Raw genomic sequence first — 12,353 nt, forward strand, 5'->3', positions numbered from 1 at the left:
GCAAGGTGTGGAATTTACCTTCTGGGAAAAAGGACTGGGTTCTTGGCGTGAATATCACCTTAATGCAATAGAAATCAGTCATGATTTGTTAATTTCATTTGTTTCTTTGCAAAGAAAAAAAAAGGAAAAATCTTTAGTTGTGTGGTGTTGCCAGAGGTTTTTCAGCCCATAAACTGAAATTTGACCTTTGTTCTTCCAGGATCCTTAGGAAGTAGATAACCAATCAATCTAATTTTAACAAATAAAGGAAACTTTGTTCAGAGACACTGAGTAACTTCCCCAAAGTTAGACCATTTCTAAAAGTGGAAACACTTTGTAAAACCAAAGCTAAGATTCTTCACACTAGTATGGTATTTTATCATCTATTAATTTCTTGAAAGAGGAGGGGAAAAAGCTATAAAATTTGGAGTGAATTAAGTTCAGGGTGATTTTTGGAGTAATGGGTTTTTTGACATGAAATATCTGACTTTTATTGGGCTGAATCATAACCTCTGTAGGAGGTGTCAGAGAGACTGAACAAGAATGAGGCTGGCTCTTGGATGTAATTATTTTGTTGAGCCGCTATTATTCTAACTACATGTCAGAGAATATTATTTAAAATCTGTGTCAGTGTATAATTTGCGTAAATTTACTTTATTGTTTATCAATATAAAAACACTCCATTTTAGCTTTAAGACTCGCACTCTTTCATTTTTAGACACCTGAAGAATATCGACTCTTCGAAACTCTCAACTCCTACAACTGTTTCAATTTGAGTTCACCAGCCTTATTTTATCATGTCCTCATCATGGATGGCTTGAAGGAGAAGGGCTGCCTGCCCTTGAAATGTACTGTGAACTGCGTGGGCTGAATGCATTGGGCTTAGAGGCAGATACAAGTTCAAAAGCATGACCTTGGGAACTCACATACCCTCTCAAAGTTCCAGTTTTCTCAGAAGCCGAACCTTAAAAAAGGCACTATCAAGATGAAATGGCAAATGTATGCGAAAGAGCCTAACAACATTCTCCGTAAATAGTAGGTGGCCAAAAAATGTTAGTTGACTCCGAATTTATTTGCAAAGCAAACTGATTAGGAAAGCTTTTTTGGCTTTCCTTTCCTCGGCAACCAGATTACATTGGTTGGAGTACAACTGCCTTGAGGTTTCAGAAATGCACAAAAGCCGCATGCCTTGATGTGACAGCCCAGTTCTGAGAGGACAGATGTGAAATCGTAAAACACTGAAGAATAATGTATTCTGGCTAAGCGAGACCTATATAGCCTTCCAGGAGCTCCTGTTATTAGCCAGGCTTGTCAAGAACTAATCACTAGCTTTCAAGTTTTGTAAAGCTACTGTGAAGGTTTACTTTAACCTTACCATACACAAAAATGTTTGTATTGCTACCCACTGATAAGAAAACTATTAGCATTCATTAAGTAGAGCCATAAATCTCTCCCTCTTGGAAGAGCAATAATGCGGCCTTCCAGCTGCCATAATGAATGCAGTGTTTAATTTCTCCTTGGGAGAGTGTCCTAACTTCAGACCTCTACTCTAGTTAGACACTCTGGGAAGAGCCTGGCATCTGAGAATGAGACGGAGGACAAAGGGGTTTACACTTTTGCGTGGTATGAGAACCAGAAAAGCTCCGAGTTACAAGTAATGCCCAGGCCTTAATTAAAAAAAATTTTTTTTTCAACGTTTATTTATTTTTGGGACAGAGAGAGACAGAGCATGAACGGGGGAGGGGCAGAGAGAGAGGGAGACACAGAATCGGAAACAGGCTCCAGGCTCTGAGCCATCAGCCCAGAGCCTGACGCGGGGCTCGAACTCACGGACCGCGAGATCGTGACCTGGCTGAAGTCGGACGCTTAACCGACTGCGCCCCCCAGGCGCCCCCCAGGCCTTAATTTTAAAAAAGAAATGACGAGCGGCTTGTTCAGGAGGGTGGAGAGTTAACGTTTACTGAGGACCTACTAGGAATGGCAGGCATTCTAAGAAGGAACTTTTTTTTTTTTCTGTATTAGCTCATTTCACCCCATAACCAACGACCAAGTTATTGTCCTACTGGTGTTACCGAGGAAAAAAGAGAGACTCAGAGAGGTAGACTTATCAGCTCCAGATCAGAGACAGAATCTAGCGTAAGCATAGTAGTTTGAATTTAGTGGTCTCTGACTCTTGAGCCCAGAGTATCTCTCTCTCTCTCTCTCTCTCACTTTGCTGATACACCGTCTCAGGTTTTCCACTGAAGAAGAACATCCCTGGGTGGGAATATTCATAAACACATTCCTTGGTGAGTTCTGCCTTCTACTTCCAAGTTCCCCGAGTGGAAAACACCTGGTGTTCCCTGTGATCTGTGGTTGCTGCAGAGCTGAGATTGGGAGCGTCAGAACCAATGGTCCAGAGACACAGAAGGTTTCTTTCTCTCTGGGACAGTAAGAAAGATACCATCTGATGTGCTAAACTCTCAAGGCCTAGGGAATTGAATGGCTCCTTGTCTTACCCTTCCATAAGTTTCTTCTACAGGAATCTAGATTTCCAACATTTTATAACCTCTGTGTTTCTTGAGCAGATGGCAATGAATGATCTTCATTACCAAGGGGATCTGAAAGAAAAGAAAACCCAACTCTTCCAAGTCTGAAAGCATACCCTTCCCCTAGGCACTTCCCACCCGTGGGAGAAGATGAAAGAGGTGATCATACAGGGACTGTTAAGCATCAGAGAGAGCTACTTTGATTACTTCATCCAGAAAAATTGAAAGGCACCTTAACCATATGCTTCAGAGTGTCAAGCAGCATAGTATACAAAAAATGGTGGACATCTGCCTTTTAGTTCGAGAAGGGAAACCAAACAAACAAAAAAACCCATGCAAAATAACATGGTTCAATATTTAAGAAAGCTGAATTGAAATTGGCACCTGATAAACTTACTGACGAGCCACATGAGAAAGAAGCTGGAGATCCTCTCTCTGAGGTGGAAAACCGGTGCCCGGATTGGGGTTGTCTTCCCAGATGAATGATGGTTCCACGCACTGTGAGTGGACTCGACCAGCTCAGTTTTGCTTGACTGGCAGTTTGCCCCATGACTGGCAGTCAATTCATAAATGTCATACTGAAACACCAGCTTTAAGCAAGCTTCCTATGTGATCGTGAGAGTTGGTTTAATGCTTTAAGTTTTACATGTTTCACCTGCATGAATTCACTTGTGCAAGACTTGTGTAAGAGAGAAAGGGAAATGGGGAAATCTGTGTTAAGAGGCATTGCTCTTTTTTTAAAAAAAATTTAATGTTTATTTATTTTTGAGAGAGAGAGAGAGAGAGAGAGAACAAGTGGGGGAGGGGCAGAGAGACACACACACACACAGAATCCAAAGCAGGCTTCAGACTCTGAGCTGTCAGCACCGAGAGCTCTTCACGGGGCTTGAACCCACAAACTGCAAGATCATGACCTGAGTCAAAGTCAAGACGCCTAACCGACTGAACCACCCAGGCGCCCCTAAAAGGAATTGTTCTTATAATTATTTCATTATCTATGCCATTTTTAAGTTTCTAACTTGACTGTGAGTCGTATTTGTACTATTTCCCTCCCTTAAGAATGATATAACAGGGATACCCATGCACTGTAAGGAGAAAATGTGTGTGTGTGTGTGTGTGTGTGTGTGTGTGTGCGCGCGCGCGCGCGCACGCGCACATGCACGTGTGATGAGGTGGGAGAGGATAAAATCTCTCTTCAAATAAATTAAGAGTCGAATCTGTGTGATACTCTCATGCTTCGTAAACTATGGAAATGGTATTTTTGTCTCAGTAGGAGTTAACCATTTTGCATGTGCTTTCAATTCCCTTAAGGCACTTCAAAAAATAAATAAATAAAAGAAGATCATTAGTTTCCTCTCTAGGAGAGAGCTGGGTACCTTCCACAGTTGAGGATGAGGAAGCACTGAAAGGTCAGTGATTGGAAAGGGGCCAGAAACAGGTGCAGGTTTCATGTTTCTTTTCAGGTCTAACACCTGCCTCAGGGAGGAACTTTCTGTTCTGTGGCTTATATTCCTGTTTATTTACTGATAGGAAACTTACAGTAGAAAAAGAAAGGCACTCAGTTCCCTCCTGCGTTCTGAGATGATATGAGCATTCTGTACCTTTGGGAATGGCTATGTCATCATCATAAACCTGGGCAACTCTTTTTCCCCATTAATTTCTGTTATACAAGCAGCGATTTGTGTTGAGGTTTTAAGGGGCTAAGAGAATACAGGAGTGATCATGTTGAGTGGGGGCCAGGGATTTTTCCAATACACTGTGTTTACCCAGGACAAGGAGGAACATGGATTTTAAAAAGTTTTTTTTTTAACGTTTATTCATTTTTGAGGGAGAGAGAGACAGAGAAAGAGAGAAAGAGAAATCAGTAGAGGGGCAGAGGAAGAGGGAGACAGAATCTGAAGCAGGCTCCAGGCTCTGAGCTGTCAGCACAGAACCCAAGAACATGCATTTAGCAGCCAGCCCCGTGGAGTGCTGGGAATTGCTCCTAAGAATTAGGCTGTAAGTGGATATTCATCAGATGGCAACAGCAGCCACCTGACACTTCGTGTGTTCAGACCTCAAAATGCCTCCAGTTTGTTTTACTTCTTGTTGTATTAATCCAATTAGTTAAAAATTCTCAATATCATTTTATTTGCGCATCTGTACCTAGGGCAAGGGACGTCTGTGTAACCAAACACAATTGGTTTGATTTGGGTTCATTCAAAATGCTGCCTCAATTTATCCACGTGTTATTCTCCTATCAGCCAGCTAGATTTTCCTTGCTTACATTTGGCTAATCTAATATATGGATGATACTGAAGCTGAAGGAGAAACTATATCCCTCGAGTACTTTCTCACATTTGCTGCATAATTAAAAGTGGCAAACAAAATGTGTGAATCAATATGGTAGCTTGATAACAGAAATTTTAAAAGGGTGGGATCAGAAATAAAGTCCCACTTTTTCCCAACCGCCCTTTATGGTGCCCCCAAGTTTTACTGAAAGCTTTTAAAACCGTTATTAATTATTAAAAGAACTATTAAAAATGAGGAAAAATGTGCTATGGGATCTATTCTTTGGTGTCAGAATCATAAAACTGATACTTCATGCTCATGCATCTAAGTGATGTGTAAGGGGCATGTCATTGTGTTTATAATAAACATTTCTCTGTGGACTGTTGACATTGAGCATATTTACACGTGCTTATTTATGAAAGACATACCTTTGCTAAAATGCTCAAATACTTGGCCATTTTTTTATTGGGTTGCTTGTTTTCTTATTAAATTTTGAGAAGTCTTTACATAATTTGGACACAAAACCTTTACTGTGTGTGTAATACACAAATATCCTCCCCTGGCTGGTAGCGTTTCTTTTCATTGTCTTAATGTGTTTCAAAGAGGCAAGTTCTTAATTTTGATAAAATCCAACCTCTGTGTATTTATGTATTTCCTTTGTGGATTGTGCTTTTAATGCTTTCTAGAGGAATTCTTGGACTTCCCCAAAGTCATAATGACTTTTTATTTTTTTTATAATAGCTTGAGAGTTTTAGGTTTTACATTTAGATCTATAATCTATTTTGAGTAAAATTTTTGAAAGTGTTTATTTATTTATTTTTGGGAGAGACAGAACACGAGTGGGGTAAGGGCAGAGAGAAAGAGGGAGAGAGAAGCCCAAGCAGGCTCCATGGTCATTGTGGAGCCAATGCAGGGCTCATGAGCTTGTGAGATCGTGAGCTGAGCCAAAATCAAGTCAGTGGCTCAACCGACTGAGCCACCTAGGAGCCCCATGGATTTAATTTTTGTGGTGTGAGTTAAGGATCAAACCTCAGACTTTGGCATATGGATACATAATTATTCCAGCATATTTTTTGAGAAGACTGTCATTTCTTGACTAATAATTTAAATTGCATCTTGTCAAAGATCAGTTGTTCACATATGTGTTGTCTATCTCCAAACTTTTAACGCTGTGTTATTGGTATGCCAATATCATAGTGCCTTTAGGCCAGGTAGTCTAAATCTTACAACTTTGCCCTTTTTCAAAGTTGTTTTGGATATTCTATTTGCACAATTATTTTAGAAATTAGCTTCTCAATTTCCAAGAAAGCCTGGTAGCATTTTGATTAAAATGGTATTGAATGTATAGACTCAATCTGGGGACAATTCACATCCTAAAAATATTGAGTTTTCTGACCCATGAACATTGTATATCTCTCCATCTATTTGGGTCTACAGTGTACAAGTCTTACTTATCTCCTATCAGATTTCTCAGGATTTATATTTTTGATGATATTATAAATGGTAGTTATTGCTTTAATTAACATTTTTGATTGTTCATTGCCAGTATGCAGAGATATAATTGATATCTTGTATCTTCATTCATTTTAAAACACTTTCTAATTTCCCTTTTGATTTCTTCTTTGATCCATTGGTTATTTAGAATTATATTATTTAGTTTCCAAATATTTGGAGATTTTTCAAAGATCTTTCTGCTTCAGTTTCTAATTTTATTCCATTATGGCCAGAGAAAATATTTTGTATGACTTGAAATATTTTAAACTTAATTATTTTATGGATTAAAATACGGTTCATTTTGGAAAATGTTCAGTGTATACTTGTATAAAAAGATGTATTTTTCTTTCTTGGGTGGGATGTCAGGTTAAATTGGTTCATATTCAAGCGCTCCAATCCTTAATTTGACTTTTTTCTAAGGAGCAGTTTTAGGTTCACCACAAAGTTGAGCAGAACATCAAAAAGTTCTCATACTCCCTGTATCCCCCCATCATGTGTAGCCTCCCCTATTATCAACAACCCACACAAGAATGGTACATTTGTTAAAAATCTGTGAACTAAATTGGCATGTCATTATCACCCCAGATCCATAATTTATGAAAGGGTTCGCTCTTGGCGTTGTACATTCTGTGGGTTTGGGCAAATGTATGACATGTATCCACCATTGGAGTGTAATACAGAAGAGTTCCAATGTCCTAAAAATACTTGTGCTTCACCTGTTTATCTCTCCCTCCCCATTAATCCCTGACAACCACCGATCTTTTATGCTGTCTTCATAGTTTTGCCTTCTCCAGAGTGTCATAGAGATAGAATCATATAATTTTTTTAAACATTTTTTTCTAATGTTTATTTATTTATTTATTTATTTATTTATTTATTTTTTATTTTTTTTTTCAACGTTTATTTATTTTTGGGACAGAGAGAGACAGAGCATGAACGGGCGAGGGGCAGAGACAGAGGGAGACACAGAATCGGAAACAGGCTCCAGGCTCCGAGCCATCAGCCCAGAGCCCGACATGGGGCTCGAACTCACGGACCGCGAGATCGTGACCTGGCTGAAGTCGGACGCTTAACCGACTGCGCCACCCAGGCGCCCCAAATGTTTATTTATTTTTGTGAGAGAGAGCGACAGAGCATGAGCCGGGTAGGGGCAGAGAGAGAGGGAGACACAGAATCCGAAGCAGGCTCCTGGCTCTGAGCTGTCAGCACAGAGCCCAAAGTGGGGCTTGAACTCACAAACCGTGAGATCATGACCTGAGCTGAAGTCAGACGCTTAGCCGTCTGAACCACCCAGATGCCCTCAGAATCGCATAGTTTTTTAACCTTTACAGATTGGCTTATTCCACTTAGTAATATGACTTTAAAGTTCCTTCATGTCTTATCATGGCTTGATAGCTTATTTCTTTTTAACTCTGAATAATATTTCATTATATGGATGTACCACAGTTTATCCATTCAGTCACTGAGTGATATTTTGGTTGCTTCCAAGTTTTTGCAATTATGAATAAAACTGCTATAAACATCTGTGTGCAGGTTTTTATTTGGACACAAATTTTCAATTCCTTTGGATAAATACCAAAGAATGCAAATGCTATATCCTATGGTAACAGTATGTTTCATTTTGGAAGAAACTGAAAAACTGTCTTCCAAAGTGGCCGTACCATTTTCTCATTCACACCAGAATAGAATGAGAATTCCTATTACTAAACCTGCTTGCCAGCATTTGGTGTTATCATTGTTTTGGATTTTCGCCAAAAATCCAATAGATGTGTTAGGGGTATCTCATTGTTGTTTTAATTTGCAATTCCCTAATGACAAATAACGTGGCGCATCTTTTTATATGTCTGTTTGCCATATCTGTGTCTTTTTCAGTGGAGTGTCTGTACAAATCTTTTAATTTTTTTAATTGGGATGTTTGTTATCTTATTGCTGGGTTTTAAGAGTTGTTTGGATGAGAACTTTATCAGAAATATCCTTGAAAATACTTGATTCTAGTCTGTAGCTTGTCTTCTCCTTCTCTTGGCAGTGTCTTTCACAATGCAGTTTATTTTTTTAGTTTGAATGCAGTCCAGCTAATCAAATATTTCTTTTCTGGATTGTGACATTTGTATTATATCTAAAAAAGGCATTATCAGACCCAAGGGCATCTAGATTTTTTTTCCTATGCTATCCTCTAGGAGGTTTATAGTTTTGCACTTTACATTTAAGGCTTTGATTAATTTTTATTTGATTTTTGTGAAGGGTGTAAGGTAGTGTCTAGATTATTTTTCTTACATGTAGACATCCAGTCATTCCAGCATCGGGTTGAAAAGACTATCTTTCCTCTATTGCATTACATTTACTTTCATGACAAAGATCAATTGACCACATTTATGTGGGTGTATCTCTAGGCTCTCTTCCATTGATCTGTTCATATGCTCGCACCATACTGTCTTCATTACTGTGCCTTTTTGGTAAGCCTTGAAATCAGGTAGAATCAGCCTTCCATCTTTGTTCTTTTCCTTCAATTTTGTGTTGGCTATTCTAAGTATTTTGTCTCTCCGTGTAACCTTTATCATCAGTTTGTCTGTATCCACCAAATCGGTTGCTGGGATATTGATTGCCTAGGATCTAATCTATGGTTCAAGTTTAGAAGAACTGACATTTTGACAATATTGAGTCTTTCTTTCATGAACATAAAGTATATCTTCATTTTTTTTACTTCTTTGATCAGAATTTTATCGTTTTTCTCATATAGATCTTGTACATATTTTGTTAGATTTGTACCTATGAATTCCATTTTGGTATTGTGTTTTAAATTTCAAATTCTATTTGTTCATTGCTGGTCTATAGGAAAGTAATTGAATTTTGAATTTCGTGTATTAACCTTATGACCTCTTGATGAGTTGACTGTACAGCTTACAACCCTGATATTGTTGCTTATTCTTAGAAATAATTTTTAATTGAATCTTTGGAATTTTTTACATAGACAATAATGTCATCTGCGAATAAATATATTTTTATTTATTCCTTCGTAATCTCAATACCTATTATTTCCTTTTCTTGTCTTACTGAATTAGCCAGGACTTCCAGTGTGATGTTGAAAAGGATTTGTGAGAGGGGACATCTAGTCTGAATTTTCACATGAAAGCTTCTCGTTTCCCACCATTAAATATGATATTAGTTGTAGGGTTTTGAGAGATGTTCTTTACCAAGTTGGGGATGTTCTCTTCTATTTCTAGTTTGCTGAGAGACTCCTGTTAGTTTTTGCTTCATATATTTTGAAACTATTATTACGTATATCAACGCTTAAATTTTTTATTACCTCTTGATGAATTGACCCTTTCTATTATTAGACAATCTTAATCCCTGCTACGTTTTTTGCTCTGAAATCTACTTAACCTCATATTAATGTAGCCACCCCCGCTTTCTTTTGATTTTTAAAGATCCTTTTACTCTAATTAGTTTCTTTATATTTAAAGTGTATTTGTAGATAGCATATAATTAGATTTTACTTTTTAAAACCAAAATGATAATCCTTGTCTTTTAATTGGGGTAGTCTATTTATATTTAATGTGATTACAATGTGGTTAGGTTTATGACTATTATTTTGCTAATTGTTTACTGTTGCTTCTCTTTTCCTATTTTTCTGCCTTCTTTGGATTAATTGAATATTTTTATGACTCAATTTTATTTCCTTTGTTTATTAGCTATAACCACTTTATCATTTTAGTGGTTTCTTTGGAGTTTCTAGCATATATATATATATATATACATATATTTCATATATATATGTATATTTCATATACATATATATACGTATATTTCATATATTTATATATATATTCCAGCATCAACCTGATGCTGGAATAACTGGATGTCTACATGTAAGAAAAATAATCTAGACCTTACACACTTCACAAAAATAAAATAAAAATTAATCAAAGCCTCAAATGTAAAATGCAAAACTATAAATATATATATACATAGATTATTTGTTTTGTTTTAATTTTTTTTGCATATATCTTTAACTTATGAAAGTTCACCTTCAAATGGTATTATGCCATGCTACATTAGTATCAGAACTTTACAGCAGTATACTTTCATTTCTCCCCTTTAACCTTTATGTTTATATGTATATATATTACTTATCTGTATGCTATACACTCCATATTGTTATTATCATTATTTAAACAGTCAATTGTACTTTTTTAAGTATTTTTTAAAGTATTATAAGTACTTAAATAATGTGGGAAAAATCATGTATGTACCCATGTGCTTTTTGGAGCTTTTTGTTATTATATTCCTGTCTGGTATTAGATTCTTTCTGCATATAGTACTTTCCTTAATGTTTCTTGTAGTGGTACTCTTATGGTGAAGAATTTTTTTAGCTTTTGAATATCTGAAAAAGTCCTTATTTTGCATTTACTTTTGAAGGATATTTTCACTGGGTATAGAACTACAGATTGACATATTTGTTTTTCTATCAGCACTTGAAAGAAATTGTTCCACTGTTTTCTCATTTGCATTATTTCTTAGGAGAAATCTGTTACAATCCATTTATTCTGGTTTTTTTCTTCTTTCCTGGCTACTTTTAAGATTTTTTCTTTATGATTTGTGTTTACAGTCTTATTCTTATATGCTTAATGTAGTTTTTTTCAGATTTCTTATATATGACTTTCACTAGACATCCTGATTCTGTGTATTTCTGCTTATGAAGTTTGGAAATGTTTAGATATTATTTCTTCAGATATCTCCTCCTTTATCTTTAAGGGACTGCAATTACACATATAATTAGGCTGAATGGATTTGGCTCACCGATCATTGACACTCTCATTTCTTCAGATTTTTTCATCTCTGTGTTTTATTTGGATGGTTTTGTTTTGGATGGATGTGTCCATTTTCGATGGACATTACTTCCATGTCAAGTTAATTGATTCTTTCTTCTACAATATCTAATCTGTTTTTAATCTTGTGTATATTTCATTTCAGACTTTACATAGTTTTTGCTTTAAAAATTTAAGTTTCACTTAAAAAATTTAACAAAATAAAATTTTGACTTAGTTTTTTATGTCTCCCACATTTCTATTTAACTTCATTAACGTAGAGAATATAGTTATAACTACTGTTTCAAGATCCTTACTACTGATTCTAGCTTCTCTAGCCATCTGGTTCAGTTTTAATTGAATGTTTTTCTCCTCTTTATCGATCATTTTCTTGCTTATTTTGATGCCTAATAATGCTTGATAGGATAAATTGTACCTTATTAGATGCTGGACATTTTTGTAGTCTTATAAATATCTGTGAGATTTGTTTTTGGACACAGTTAAATAACTTGGCAACAGTTTGATCCTTTGGAATGTTTTAAAAGTTTTTTACATGGGGCGCCTGGGTGGCGCAGTCAGTTAAGCGTCCGACTTCAGCCAGGTCACGATCTCGCGGTCCGTGAGTTCGAGCCCCGCGTCAGGCTCTGGGCTGATGGCTCAGAGCCTGGAGCCTGTTTCCGATTCTGTGTCTCCCTCTCTCTCTGCCCCTCCCCCATTCATGCTCTGTCTCTCTCTGTCCCAAAAATAAATAAACGTTGAAAAAAAAAAAGTTTTTTACATGGGATCAGAGTGGGCTAATTATTTCCCACTACTGAGGCGTGACCCTTCTGTGCACTCTACATAATGTCTCATGAGTTACTGGATTTTGCACTCTGCTTAGTGTGAACAGACACTATTTTCAGCCCAGTGTGAGCCCTACAGATTGTTGTACTCATTAAGTCAGGTGATTCTTTCATTAGTCTCTGATAGTTTTCCCCAGCCTCCTGCACACATCAGTAGTCAGCTGAATTCCTAAGAGGGATCCTGGGAAAACCTGGATCTGTGCATAACTCTTCCCTTTGAAATTTTGCCCTACATATTCTTGCCTCCTGTATTTCCCAGAACTCTCATTTTTCATCTCCTCAGCTCAGAAAGGCCACCAGGCTCTGCGTGGGTTCCTTCTTACTGTCCTATGGCCTGAAAACTCTCTCCAGGCAGCACACTACGGCCAATCCTAATGCTAACATTTTTTTTGTTTAATCTTTCAGGGATCACCATGCTTTGCTGCTGGGCTTCC

At 37.1% G+C, this 12,353-nt stretch overlaps 1 long non-coding RNA gene across 1 annotated transcript in view; it reads right to left on the reverse strand.

Moving 5' to 3' along the window:
• Window positions 1–3,075, reverse strand: part of LOC124505749 (uncharacterized) — a 60,544-nt gene extending 57,469 nt beyond the window's left edge. The window contains exons 1-2 of the long non-coding RNA XR_006960706.1: window positions 2,905–3,075; window positions 2,478–2,579 (exon numbers count right to left, since the gene is read on the reverse strand). This is a non-coding gene — a long non-coding RNA (uncharacterized LOC124505749). The remainder of the gene's footprint in view (window positions 1–2,477; window positions 2,580–2,904) is intronic.
• Window positions 3,076–12,353: the final 9,278 nt, after the last annotated feature.

The sequence above is a fragment of the Lynx rufus genome, unplaced genomic scaffold, assembly GCF_022079265.1.
Source record: "Lynx rufus isolate CCGP_SWC_20201006 ecotype Redwood Valley unplaced genomic scaffold, mLynRuf1.p SCAF_9, whole genome shotgun sequence".
In the NCBI taxonomy this organism is placed as follows: Eukaryota; Metazoa; Chordata; class Mammalia; order Carnivora; family Felidae; genus Lynx; species Lynx rufus.